The sequence below is a fragment of the Rhamphochromis sp. 'chilingali' genome, assembly GCF_963969265.1.
Source record: "Rhamphochromis sp. 'chilingali' genome assembly, chromosome: 19".
NCBI classification, from domain to species: Eukaryota; Metazoa; Chordata; class Actinopteri; order Cichliformes; family Cichlidae; genus Rhamphochromis; species Rhamphochromis sp. 'chilingali'.
In genome coordinates, this window is record NC_137946.1 from 9,571,509 (window position 1) to 9,585,739 (window position 14,231).

A 14,231-nucleotide genomic window follows, 5' to 3' on the forward strand; every position below is an offset into this window, starting at 1 on the left:
GAATACTCCAAAAGCAGCCCAGTAAAAACATGAATAACTCTCTTCATAAGTTTAATAGCCAGAACTTACTATTTACTCACTTGCTAATGAAAGTTCATGAAAATGGATACTATGGTTCAAAATGATATTAGGCGTCGGTGTGTTATGGCTATGGTGAAATCAGGCACCTTGAGATGATTGAAAATAGTCACTCTCCAATTCATTATTGTGTTTACTTTAAAACACTACCGAGCTGCATCAAAGGCTGCACAGCGGACTCTTAAATAATTCAAACAGTTATTGAACATTTTCTTATACAAAATCGATGATTTTCAATGTTTTATGAAATTCATTACATTCATACATTCATTTCCTGTAATATTTCTTGACATAAAATATTTATTTATTTTTTCTCTTTCTGAGACCTTGGATGACAACAACGGTTGGTAATGGGCCTGAATTTTTCAGCAGACACAGGGTCAAACTTTGGTTTATTAAAAAGAAGTTGAAACACTGCATATAGGAGTTAGGAGAGGTAGTGCAAATAGTGAGTGGGGATACCAATTAGATCAGACTCTGTTGGTGGATGTCTATGAAAAAACACAGGAGCAGGAACAAGGCCAGATTTAGAACTAAGGATAAAAATTTGTTTCAAAACAACATCTTTAACAGAGATGCTCACGTTATACACTGACATGATATGCTATGACACCTGGATGAAGTATGGTGGTTAAAAAAATATGCCTTGTTTATTCTAATTTTCTGTCTAGGGAGCTGTAGTTCATTAGAATGCCATTCATGAGCACATTCTCCTTTCTTCCTTTCTTGTCAACATTTTAATTTACCCACGGCAGGGATATCTGCTCTTGATTTTGTGTGTTCAAAGGATCCGAAACATCAAGGATTGTCAAGCAGTCCCTGTAAAAACCATGCATTTTGAACAGATGTATGTGATAGCCGCTGCTAAGTTAAAGGTTAATGCTTCAAAAACTCCCCACTTCTGTCACAGTTGTTTTCCACATATCATTTTTAAAACTAGTTGTTTTTTTTAACTAACCACAGGATTGACTGTACTGTAAGCCATCACTGAAATAACAGTTAAAAATAGATATCATGATCTGGTTCATGCAATGAGCTGTTGCCTCTTTACATTAACAGCTTTTGACGTCTTTTATTTATTTATTTTTTTTAACAAGTCTTGCTCTAGGCCTGTTTTAAATTACAAAGTGTGCTGTATGGCAACAATGATGATTTACAAAATTAAAAATAAATAAATGAATAAAGGGAAGTTTTCAAATTAAATAACTGTCTGTTGTTTAATAAAATTCTGCTGTTTCTAATTTTCAGTGAGATGAATTAATGAAAAACTAGAGCACTTTATCATATCCCACACTAGATGATAGCCTGTGTTTGCTTTTCATCCACATTACTGCCATAAGCTATTCTGCTGATATACTGTAACATGAATTCCAAGTCCCAGAGGACACCTCTAGTGAAAAAGCAAATCAGGAAGGAGCCAACAGCCCTTTGGCCTAACTGTCAATCACATTCCAGTAGCTAGAGTAAACGAGCCTCAGTCGCAGACACTACTTTGGCACAGACATATGCCTAGCTGGCTGTCACGTTGTACTATACGCTTACTGACCCATTCCATGAAGGCAACACTGCACTCATCCAGTCACACAACTGCTTTCCTGTTTTTGTGTTGTCACATCAGAGATGCTTCTCTAACAGCTTGTCCCAAGAGACCGTGAAACACACAGGAATAACTGGAAAACCAGTTAGTTGAAGATGAAGTGAAAACCCAATTACAAGAAGTAAGTCAGGGGAAAAGGCAGTCTGTCTTAAACAAAGGTTGCTGGTTTAATGTAATGGTGGAGTTTATAACTGTCACACTATGCTGGCAATACCATAAAAAAGAAACATATTCTAGGCATGATGTCTGGTGTCAGATACTAATCCATTATCAGCCACTTGCAGCTATACAGTATCTAAATCTAAAGTACCAAATTCTCCCTGTCTCAGTGTGAGCTTGGTCGAGCAGCCAAGAGCCGAAATGTGGAGGTCACAAGTCCAAGAGGAGTTTTGAAATATGAAGCACATTTATTTCTTCTTCCAAAAAACACAAGAAAACATATTTCTAGCCAAACCCTCTAGCCAGACACCAATTCAAAATGCAACTAACATAATCTCTACTCTACTTTAATCCTATCTGGTGCATACCAGATAAAGAAAGAGTTTCTTGCACACACACAAAAATGCTCAATATCCACATAAAAAGCACTTCCAAAGCAATTTACAACGTCTATCTATATTGACAATTCCCCAAATGCAAGTAAATATCATTCAAATAAATATATTAATACATCTAAACAGTAACACTAAACACCCTTCTAACTAATACACACTTGATAATACTCTCCAGGAAATAATAAAAGACTCTACTGGGCCTAAGCTTCTGCTTGAACATATCGAGACTGTGGAAGAGGCAGAGGTAAATTTGTATAATGGATGGATTACATTGTAGTGCTTGTGTGCTAGTAGCTGGGCAGCAAATATCTGTGTATCAATTACTCCCATTATTAATAGCAATGTTCTGTGGTAACTGAATATAACTAGCAGTTACATTCTGATACACTGTACCTATTGTCTCTGGGCTATTTTTACTTGTGATGCCACACATGATTTAAAATAACAATTTATCTCTTGATTTACTTTGGTTTGCCATGAATGGTGCACACAATCGGTTTTATCTAAATAGTTTTGGAAGAGAGTAACTTACAATTTCTTGATGATGGGCTACTGCAAACTTGAAATTTGGTCTCATTAACAAAGGCTGCACAGTTACAAATTATACACTTTAAGGCGCAGCGTAGTAGTGCAGGGGTTTGCACTGCTGCTGCATTGTAAAGCAAGTTCTTGGTTCAATCACCTGTCGGTGTCCAGTTACTCTGGCTCCTTCACACAGTCCAAAGATATCTAAGTTAGGTTAATTGTTGATACTAAACTTTGTGACGTGAGATACTTAAAGTGTATGAGTAAAACCAGAGAAGTGCTATGTAAATGGCATTCTGTGAACATTATCAGACTATACATAAAGCAAAAATAATAAAGCCCAGCAGTCTGACTGCTGCTTTCTCTCTGATACACTGAAGTAAATCTGTTTTCTTATACAGGAGAGATAAGATTGTCACAGTACACAGACTCGTCCTGTCTATTTCAAATTATTTTGATTCACTAACTTACACGAGGCAGAAAGAAGAAAATTGTTCTTTCTGTATGTTTCCTGAATTTTCCATGCTCACTTATTCTCTGTGCAAGGAAAGAACATTTCTACACAGATATTAGTGACACCCACTGAGAGGTCTAGGCAGGTTTCTGTGAGTGCTAAACTCAAACTTATGCGAGGAATAAGGTTAAGGTGATGTTAATCTGTTGATCTTAAATGTGGAACCCCTGTGGAGGCAGCATCCATGCGTAAGCTGTTGTCAGATGGTAATTATTTTGAGATGGTGGGCTGCCACCACTGCCTAATGTTGTCTGATTGAGTACTGCTCAATTATTCAAACAAGGCATTCAGAGGACTCACTCATTTGCCAGTTACATTTATCAAATCAGAAGGAGAGTGACTTGTAAATGGGCTTCATTTCGTGGCACAATGGATGGTAAAAATATGTGACAAGGTAGAAGTGTCTGAATACAAATAACTATACAGAGGCTCATTCTATGATTAATAGAAAAAGGGTGGTAATGTGGCAGTTGTAAATTCTGAGATATTCCATCTCACTGTTTTGATTTCTTGAGACTCTCTACAGGCTCACTCTACAACTGAATTTCATTACAGCATTTCACCAGCACATCAAATCTGTGAAGATCCCACTTGAGTACTGGATGCATGTTGCTCAGTTTGCAAGCTGCCCAGATGACTCAGAAATAGAAAATCATCTCCATTTTGTCACAAGTACATGGATTTAAAGCAGTATTTATTAACTTACAGCAGGTGATGTTTCAAAACATGCCTTGCTCTATACAGACAGGGCATTTATTAGACGCTGTATTATCTGGTATAACTGCTGTCTCATGTACCCATTAGGCATGCATACATTTACTGCAGAGTCTATCTCCAACAATGCACATCAGCTTAATATTAGTCATAATGCATCGCTTCTGAAAAAAAGTCATAGTCATGAATCCATAACGAATAAAAATTGATTTAGAAAAAGTTAGCCCAGAGCAGCTCAATTAGATAGCTAGATAGGTGAGGTAATGATGTAAATTGGGAGGTTTATTCTGCGTATTTAAAATATCGGAGAAAAATCTTTCAGGTCAATGTAAGAAAATGCAGATTACATTTTTTAAAAATCATTGTGGACCTGCTAGTCGAGTCATTTCAGAGCAGTAATTAATCATAAAAGGCATTTGTACAATATACACAGTGACAGATGGTGACTGTGTATATTTAAATTACAAGCAAATTAACACAGGAAGAATTCTGTGTCTCATTTCCTAACATATAGTGTTTAGAGTGCCTTTATGAGTCAATGTTATATAAACTGCTTGAGGTATAGCAGCGCTATACCTCAGGAGCCAAAATGAAAAGAAATATGTGCACAAAGTATATGACTAGTGAGGAAAGATGAAGATAGTAACATCTGAGTTGTTGTGTGTAACAGATGGCTGGATTTCCATTTGGGACTCACAGATGCGGTGAAGAAATGAGGTGCTTCATGTAGACAAAGCTTGACACATACAGTCAACATATTATACATTCAGGTTTAAACAGCATATCAGCCTTTATTTATAGAAATTGTTATAGCAGCTCTATTTCTGTAATTACATTGTATTTGAGCATAAGGAAAATCCTGCTATTGTACAGCCTTTTGCAGTCAATGATCCAGTGTCCACGAACAAACTACAGTCGTGCCATTTCTTGTGACAGAGGTCTACTACATTTTTGTTTTCTTTTTCAAGTTTGCTTGAGGTTGTTTTTTTTTTTTGAACAAGATAGCCTGTAGGGACATGTCATGTTCTCAGCAGCAGTCAAGGATGTCCCATATCTGTCACATGCATAATATCTACACTGACATACACGCACATATACACATAAACAAACAGAAAAACAGCTGGCCTGTTCCTATATCACAAACTGTGCTGATGACCATAACACATCATCACTGTTCAAGAGATAGAAACAGAAACCAAGACAGTTATGCCGACACGCACTCATGGAACAGGGACAGGGAACATGGAGTCAAGAAGGCTATTCGCATTGGGCTTTTTTTTTTTTGAATAAATAAACAACTTAGCATGTCTGTGCCCTAAAAAAGTCATCAGTAATCAGTCAGGACTAAGATCAGCAGGGAGATGAGGAACATTTACACAATGTCCCCTGAGGCTAACAGCCCAGTACAAACGTGCATTACCTATTATAGTTCTGGCTTCCCAACAGGAAGACACAATATGAGTAAATTAAGCCCCCCTTCTTTATATAAACAACACGGTAGCCTGAATATAGAACTATATACACTTGAATTTCTGCCATAATTGCAAGGTATAAGAGTATCGATGACATCAAATGTAGCAGAAAACAATAGACTGCATTGGCTTGAAGCCTTATTGGTGTCTCTACACACTTTCCAAGTATAATTTGTATTCCTGACAGCTCCTTAAATATATATATGTGAAAATCTTTATTTAATTCAGCTATACTTATTAGTGCACATTACTATTAAGTCCAATTATGACCCAATTTTATTTCCATTCTTGCAACATGAAATATAGAGGGGGAAGACCAGGAGGTACATAGTAACTGAGGTCAGCAGCCTTCAAAAGTATGTTCAGACAGCCCTAGCACCGCTTTGCTTTGCTTTTTTGGCATCATTAGTGTCAACACCAATTAGTGTCAATACGAGAGCTGAAAATAGATGAACGGTGAAATCTGTGTACGCCTGTGGCAACACAAAAATTTAGCAGAGTTTTAGATGCAATTTAGTTTTTACTTTGACTTTAGCTAGCACAGGCAGAATTTAGTGAATGCTATTTTGAATTGCTGTTTGTTTAAACGCTCCTCCTTAGCTTCATTATTAACCATAAAAGGACATTTTACTTTTCCCCTCTTTTCAACCAGATATGTGACACACACTAACACAGGGCACATTTTACCCATATCTTTACTCGTAACCTTTCTTTCCATGGAACGTTTGAGTGAGAGTTTACACCTCACGCTATAAAAACAGTCATTATGAAATCTTTGGCCTTTGAGTTAGGAACCAGTCAGCCACCGTGAAGGGTTAAGAATAAATGCCCGATACCATTGTCATGTTTAATTAACCTCCGTTCTCTTGTCGTGTAAAGTAAATTGAAGTTGTGGATGGTATAGGAGGAATCACCCCTCCTCCCATTACCCACTCCCTCATCTCTCACTTGCTTTGCCTCTAGTTACTGTAACAGCATTCCCTCGGACCACATTTCCACATCTATAATTAATTACTCCTGTCTGCATGAATTTCTTCGCAAGAACACATTCCTTTATCTCTAAGAGTAACCTATGTAAATCTGCTTCTCCCTTCTCTCCAGAGTCACAGTTTCAATCTCATCTATATAAACCGCTAAATCCAGATGCACTGTTGTTTGTACAGCAGTGTTCAAATATTTTTGTGTGGACTTAGTTTGTGAATTTGCATTTATCGAGACTTAATTCCTACCCATTCTTCCCAGTGTTCTATCTTTCTAGTTGGTATCTAAAGATAAAGAAACCTGCCTTGATACTTCACTGTTAGTTATTGGAGAAAGAAGAAAAGGAGAGAAAAAAATGGAAGAAAGCAAGATATATAAAAGGTCAATCACAATATTTTTTTCTCAAAAACCATGGGTGTCATAGACCCTTAGAGCAATATTTTGAAGAAGTACAACATGAGCGGAAAAATGAGTCAGGGATCAGAATCTCACATTTGATTCGCCTTGTTTCACTAAAGCAGTGGTCACCAAGGGGAAGAAACCTTACTTGCAGACACTAGTTATATCTAACTGAATTTATGCACCCTGCTGTGTTTTATATTCATCATTGTTATTATCATCACAGTACTGCACAGGGTAAAAAGAAAAGCTATTGCAGACTTTTAAAAGTTAAAATGGCTTGATCTTTTCTAGCAACCACTTTTTTCTCTTCACTTTTCTGTTCACTACAACCTTGTCCCAGCTTTGGGAATGGTCACTGTCTTCTGTTTATACCAGTAGAATATATGCAATTTCCAAGCTGTCTTGAGTTATGTGGGAAAAACTGAACTAAAAAAAAAAAGTCAGAGAATATCAGAAACAGAAAAATCCAACTGAGATGCCATGATCTAAGCACCTGCACAATGATGTCCACCAGAGATAGTAGTAGTAGCCTATATATAGAACTATATGATTGAATTTGAATAAATTATTGGAACAACTATGTAGGGCACAGCTCCTCAACTACAGCTGTCATTCAACACAAAAAAGAAAACTAATTAATATGATAATCTCAGTCAAACACATTAACTGATGATATATGGGAGGTTTTGTTACTTTGATTGCACGGATTTGACCTTTGATCTCTAAATGAGAAAATTAACTGAATTAATCAAATATATATGAAGGCTGGATATATAACAGTCTATCAGAATATAAACTGATAGCCTGTAAAATATGTACCATTTCTCATTCAGGTCTCATCTCTGAATCTGAATACGTAAATTTTAATGTTTTGGCTATGGCCATTTTGAAATTTTGGAGTCAGATTTGGACGAGAGAGTAAAATGCCAAGTTATAAGCTAACGTGACTTAGCTTGGTTAGCAAACTGTAACCACAGACTGAATGGATGCAATATACGGACACAGATATCTGCTAGTTAGAACCAAAAATGTGCACTACACTTCTATATTAGAGATTCTCCCAAAACACCACAAACATGGGGCAGAAGATGAATTCTGTGTCTCAAATTAGCCAAGGGAAACTTAGCAGAAAGCTAGCAGCTAAGCTCTTTAACTTGCAATAGGTGAGTTATCAATGCTATATAGACCCTCTTCTACGGGCTTCAAGTTTTCAACAAGGCACAGGACCGTATTATCGATTCTGTGCCCTCATTAAAAATTATAATAATAATAAAAATCAAAGTAAAAAATAATAATTGAAAAATAATTTCTCATAAAAATAGATCACCATCAGCAAGCCTAAACTTATTTCTTCGCAGCTAAGAGTTTTGACTAGAATATAGATAAGCTATTTAACAAATCATCAATTTAAAAAAATCAACTGAACAGGACAAAATTCAACTTATTTTTCATTCCTTGGTACAAACACAATCACACCTACACAGCTAAATCTCCAGTGTTAACTGATTTTCTAACACTGGAAAATAACTCAAAATGTTAGAAATATTCCAGTGTTAGAAAATCAGCACTGCTTAGTGTTAGTCATTGTAAATCTTGAAAACTGACTAGGTTACTTTTAAAAATACAACACTGTCAAAAGTGTTCATTTAACACTCAACAGTGTTATATTTAACACTCAAAGGAGTGGACACATATAGACGCTCTCTAGTGTTAATTTAACACTGGAGATTTTGCTGTGTAACATCTAACATTTACACTGATTTAATAGAGCTGATGAGCTAAAACTGGCTGCCCACAATGTTGATGTATTAGTCAAAACCTCATTTAGCATTTCAAAGTGAAAATCCCAAATGCACAAGGAAGGATAAGAGTCCAGTTATATCTCCTAGTAATTCTTAAGCTTCTCCCACAGCCAACTAGCCTCGATACAAATACTCCCTTGAGCAGTTTAGGAGATTATTCACCACAAACTGCAGTTAATCACATCTATGTACACCTTCTGGTAAGCCCCAGGTCACCAGTTACATACTCTGTATGTACACAGCAACTGGAAGGGAGCAAGTGTTGGTGGCTGATCCATACCTGCTACCTGCAGTACCTTCCTATGATCCCTCTGTATGTCCTCCATCACATAAAGCAGATTAAAAAGCACTATCTATGAGACAAAAGACTTTGGTGCCACTTCAGAAAATGGCATCAATTTTTCATATATGACATTTCCATAGAGAGATAGGTATGGAGAATCAGACCAATCTTCCAGTGATAGCCCATCATGGGGTGATCGGTCTCAGCTGAGCGAGGGCGTCCTTTCCTGCATGAACACACACAAGCATATTCATCCACACACAGGGAGGTACATGTGCAAACACAATCACACCTAACTCCTCTATCTTTCTCTCACACACACATAAGACAAATCTGCTCCGTTCATCAACACATTCTTGCTGCTGACATCCACATTTCAATTTCATGTCTCTCTTCATCCTCTGTCTTCTATTTTTCCCCTCACATTCTCCATCTGTGGTATATTTTTGCAAAACAAAACAAAGGAGTTGGCGTCTTTCAACTCTTCAGAAAGTTCTGTTTATCCACGTAACCAGGCATTATTCTGTTTCACAGCAATCTAACCCGTCTATCTCCATCAAACCATGCTCCCTGAATCCCTCCGCATATCCCTCCCTAAACACAAAAAAGCACATGTCATTTTTCACGATGAATCCAGCGGCAAAAATGTAAAACAAAACAGACCAGGAAAATCAAAAATCACAGTTCGTTATTTGAGCAGAGCGTGTGGTGCACTGCTTGACAAAATAACTGTAAATACTGACACGGCTAATCTCAACACAGCTGTTAGTATTAGGTCCTTTAATCCTGGTCCAGATCGGTGATGTGCTCACACTGGCTTGGGGACAGATGAGCAACAGCCACCAGGCTGCCAAGTAGGCTAAAGGCAGCAGACTGGCCTGACGCTCACTCTTCGACATGATAAGCCGGGAATCCGTGAGCCCTGGAGCGGGGCTCTAAAAGCAGTCTTTGTGGTGCATCATACAGCCTTTGACTAAATATCACTGGCCATGCTGCAATCTAACACCAGATCACTGCAATGTATTTTTTTTCTTACCTTTGATCATGCCTGTTACATACATCTGTGCTGACAGAAATCCTACTTCTGAACAAAAACAGGGGTGCATGACAGGAGTGGTGCACAATTTTTATTTACCTGGTATTATTATTTTTTCATTTGTTAATATTAAATTATTAAAAGACAAATAATTTCAGTGTAAACAGCACTGATGTGTCGGGTTGAATTAAAACTATGTAGGTGATACCAATTTTTAAAAAAAGATGCTGTAAGCTATGGAGTGGCACTATGCTAATAACAAAAACAATGACAGCTAATGCTCTGCTCAGCTTTAGCTTTCTTCTGAAATTAGTGTAATGTTTTTGTAGTATTATAACAGGAACATCTAAAGGGAATTCTCTTTGAATGTCCTGCAAACCTGTCTCTAACTATGACTGAATAAAGCGACAAACAAATCTGAGCGGCACTTGCTCACTGAACCATCTATTGTTGATTCATCAGTTGCTTTCCTTCCACTCTTTCTTCCTCTAATTATAGTGTGAATACTAAGTAAATCCTTTTAAGCCTGGCAGTAAAGGGAAAAAGTAAACACACGCTACATATGACGTGCATCAGTACAGTTAGCTCAGATGCTCTTCATATAAAGAAGGATAATACCTATTTGATTTTCTAGTCCAATGTTTCCTCTGATTTTATCAAATCATATTTGTTCATGCTTTCATAATCTGTCAATCACGGCTTCTAACTGACACACTATCACTCACTGGTGAGTGCTCCCTCTGATGAAATACTGTGCACAACAGAGGGATGGTTCTTTTCCTTCAAGCATCATAATAACCCTTTAAATCTCTGTGAAAATGACTGCTTTGAGAGGCTGACTGTGCAAGTGCTGCACTTCTCTGTTGCTGACATGCTGGAGCCAGTTGCACTGACTTTACAGTCTGATCTGCATACGACGCCATGTGCCAGACCCGATTGTCTGTGGTCAGGAGAAGAAGCGAGAGAAAGAGACACGGCAGCATCTGTGCCACGTATCTGTAAGAATAAAGGTCATAAGTGTAAGACATGCAATAAATGACTGACAGATGGAAGCACAGACATGGATGCCAACTCAAATTCTCTAGGTACACGGCGTAAGGAAACTGACAATCCTGTCTCAATCTTCTGGATTAGGAAAAACAACCAACACCCTTGCGGCATACACACAGGCAATGCAAACAAACTGTACCCTGTTCTGTACAGCTTCTTCATTGCACAGCTGGAATCTAGAGAGAAACCGTTAAAAGACAGAATTCACTAAAATTATGGCATCCTAAATATATTTTTTAAAATCACTGGGCAGATATTACACCAAATGTATTTTAGATGTAAACTGCAATTGTGAAACTGGTTTATTAACCCATTGGTGAGCCTGTACAATCTTAGTCAGAAAGCCCAGGTAGGAAAATGACAACAAAGATTTAAATCAGCTCTGTAATTGGCTATTAAAAGATACTGCAGGTTTTATATGCCAAAACCAATGAACAGGTTTCCTTTAACTGCCAATTAGTAAATCTTCTAATCTTCTAGGTAAGCGCTCAGATGCTTTGAAATGAAATTTTCAAAAACAGTAGAAAGTGATCAAATATTATCTTTTCATAACAACGCCACCCTGTTATGATTTGTGGTGTTTTTTCATTCATTTACGGCGCAAAACTATGAGGGCAGTGGATGTCAAAAGAGAAGAAACAAAGTTGTCAATCATGACACGTAAGTTGGCTTTTTATAGTTAATAAAGTAGTATTCAGCCTGTGCTCCCTGCACTACAAACACTGCACTTATTATCGTTAAGTTGCACCAATTACTGGCTGGCAAAGGCATTTGAGAAAAGCACCATTAAACCCAGCATCCGAAGAAACAGAAAACAGCCGGGTGTTTTCTCTCAGGGAATGTAATTGATGAGACGCTGTGGAACAACACACCCACTGGAGCATCCAGTCCCTCAGCAAATTATTACTTGGCTTACAGTATGTGCGGCGTCTACCTAGTTGTCATTTCTTATATATCTCCTTATCATTACATACTTTGACTCATAGATATCAAACATATATAATACTGTGACTATATAACATCTGCTACCATAAAATCAAACCTTTTTTTAATTTCTTTTTGTGTACAAATGTTTAATTGCGCTTAATGTTCATTGTAATTATTGCCATATTTGGAGTCAAGATTAATGTTTTTGCATTTTAGCATCACACATCTCCGGGAAGCAGTGATGTGCATAAACAGAGCTGCATTCAAAGTGTGCTCAATAGACAGTCTAATCCACACAGCAGCAGGAGAATCGGCTTTCAGACTGACACCATGAGCCTTGAACATCCACACATTAATAATGCGCTTCCCCCCCCCTAAATTCTTTATATTAGAGGCTATGTGTAAATAAATTATTTCTGCATCTCTGAATGAAATCCACAGGGTGAGCAATGTGTAAAAAGTGTCCTTTGCTAAAAAGCGCAAGCAGTAAGTGGTAAACACTGTCACCAAACAGCAAGGAGGCCTCAGGCCTGAAGTGAGTTTGCATGTTTTCCCTTTGGGTTATATACCTCCCTCTACATTCCAATGACGTGCACGTTAGGTGACTTGAAAATGATGAATTGCTTGTAGGTGGGAAAGTATTTGTGGTCCATATGTGACAATGGGAAGGAAAAACTCCCTTTTAACAGCAGGGATCAGGCTCAGAAAGGGGAGCCATCTCCTTCAACCAGATGGGGGTAAGGGGAGGTAGATGGGACAAAAGACACACTGTGGAAAAGAGCCAGAGTTTAATAATAACTAATGATTAAATGTGTATATACAGAGGTGAAGAGCTTAGTGTATCATATGAAGCCTCCAGCATCCTAGGCTTATTTCAGGGTAACTAAGGGCGGATTCAGGATCACCTAATCAAGACCTAATTATAAGCTTTATCAAAATAAAATTTAAGTTTTAAGCCTAATCTTGAAAGTAGACAGGTTCCACTGAGGAGGGGCCTTAAAGTTGAAAAGACTCTGCCTCCTATTATGCTTTTGAAATACCCTGAGAACCACAAGCCACCACCCTGAAAGCAAAGTGCTCTAGTCAGGTAATAAGGTGCGAATAATCTTAAAAATTAAACCATAATGCTGAAAGTCCCTTTTTTGTTAGGTTTATCATGCAAGCAGTGACAGCTAAGGACTAACAACTGTTTATAAGTTCATCAATCAAATATTTCAAAAGCTTGATTTGTTGGGGTTTAATTCTGAGATATCCATGCTCCACTCAGGGTGAACCAAACTTTGGGCAGGTCAAATGTTTATGCAACTCCCCTTCATGTGCCTCTAGGTGAAGTTTCTATTTACTTGTAACAGAGAGTTTGAGAGCATACTAAGGAAACTGTTATGGTATTTGGGGTTAGTGTTTTTGAACTGTATTAAATGCCAGGTTTATCAAAGCCTGTCTTCCATCATTTAACAAATAGACTGCAGCAGCATGTTTAGTTATAATGTCTAAATATATATGGGAAAATGAACATCAGGTGGCAAATACACATATTGTGTATTTGTACTCATGTGACCTGTTTCACAGCTGTGGCTGGTGATTTGACAGCCACATTAATATCACATGCTTTAACTGATTGTGTGTCAGTGTGATAAGTGCCACTCCTTTTGAAAAGGATAAGGCCTGTGAAAATTGACAAATTTCATCAGTAAAAGTCTGCTGAAAACTATTCATGGATGTGTGAGGTGCAGTCAGATAGATTACTGTTGAGTTTCCAATATCTGGAATCACATCTCTGCCCCCATCGGCTTAATGGACTGAATCCTATGGGAACCTTCGCTCCTATGTTACTGCTCTACACCACTTCTGGCTCAACAAAAGCCAAAAATATTACCGCATGAAGGTGAGTAGACTCTACATTCCCTTCGAAAACGAAATTCAAAAGGCTACGATTTATCCAGTAAGCACAAGAATCTTTCTTTGGCGCATGCAAGACCTTGAGGAGTCTTATCCACCTTGTCAGCCATTTGATGTAGGTATTAAACTATCCCTTCATATTCTGGGTGCAAGGAGATAGGGGCCAAGCATAATGAGCTAGGCTATCACATAAGGGTAGGCTTCAATATCTTTCAATTTTAAGGAAGGCTTTCTTCACTATAGCATTTTCCATTAGCTGATTTGTCTTCATCCTATGCAAGCAGTCAGAATTATTGCGAAGCAAACAGTTTTCTTTGTTTCCTTATCATTTAATTGATCAGCGGAACGATCTGTAATAATGAATTGTTTCTGAATTGCAAATTCATAAATGGCAGAG

The 14,231-nt window shown here is 37.7% G+C and overlaps 1 protein-coding gene across 2 annotated transcripts in view; it reads right to left on the reverse strand.

Annotated features, from left to right (window-relative positions):
• LOC308386648 (roundabout homolog 2-like) overlaps positions 1–14,231 on the reverse strand; it is an 83,846-nt gene that overhangs the window by 38,101 nt on the left and 31,514 nt on the right. The gene's annotated exons all lie outside the window — the stretch shown is intronic.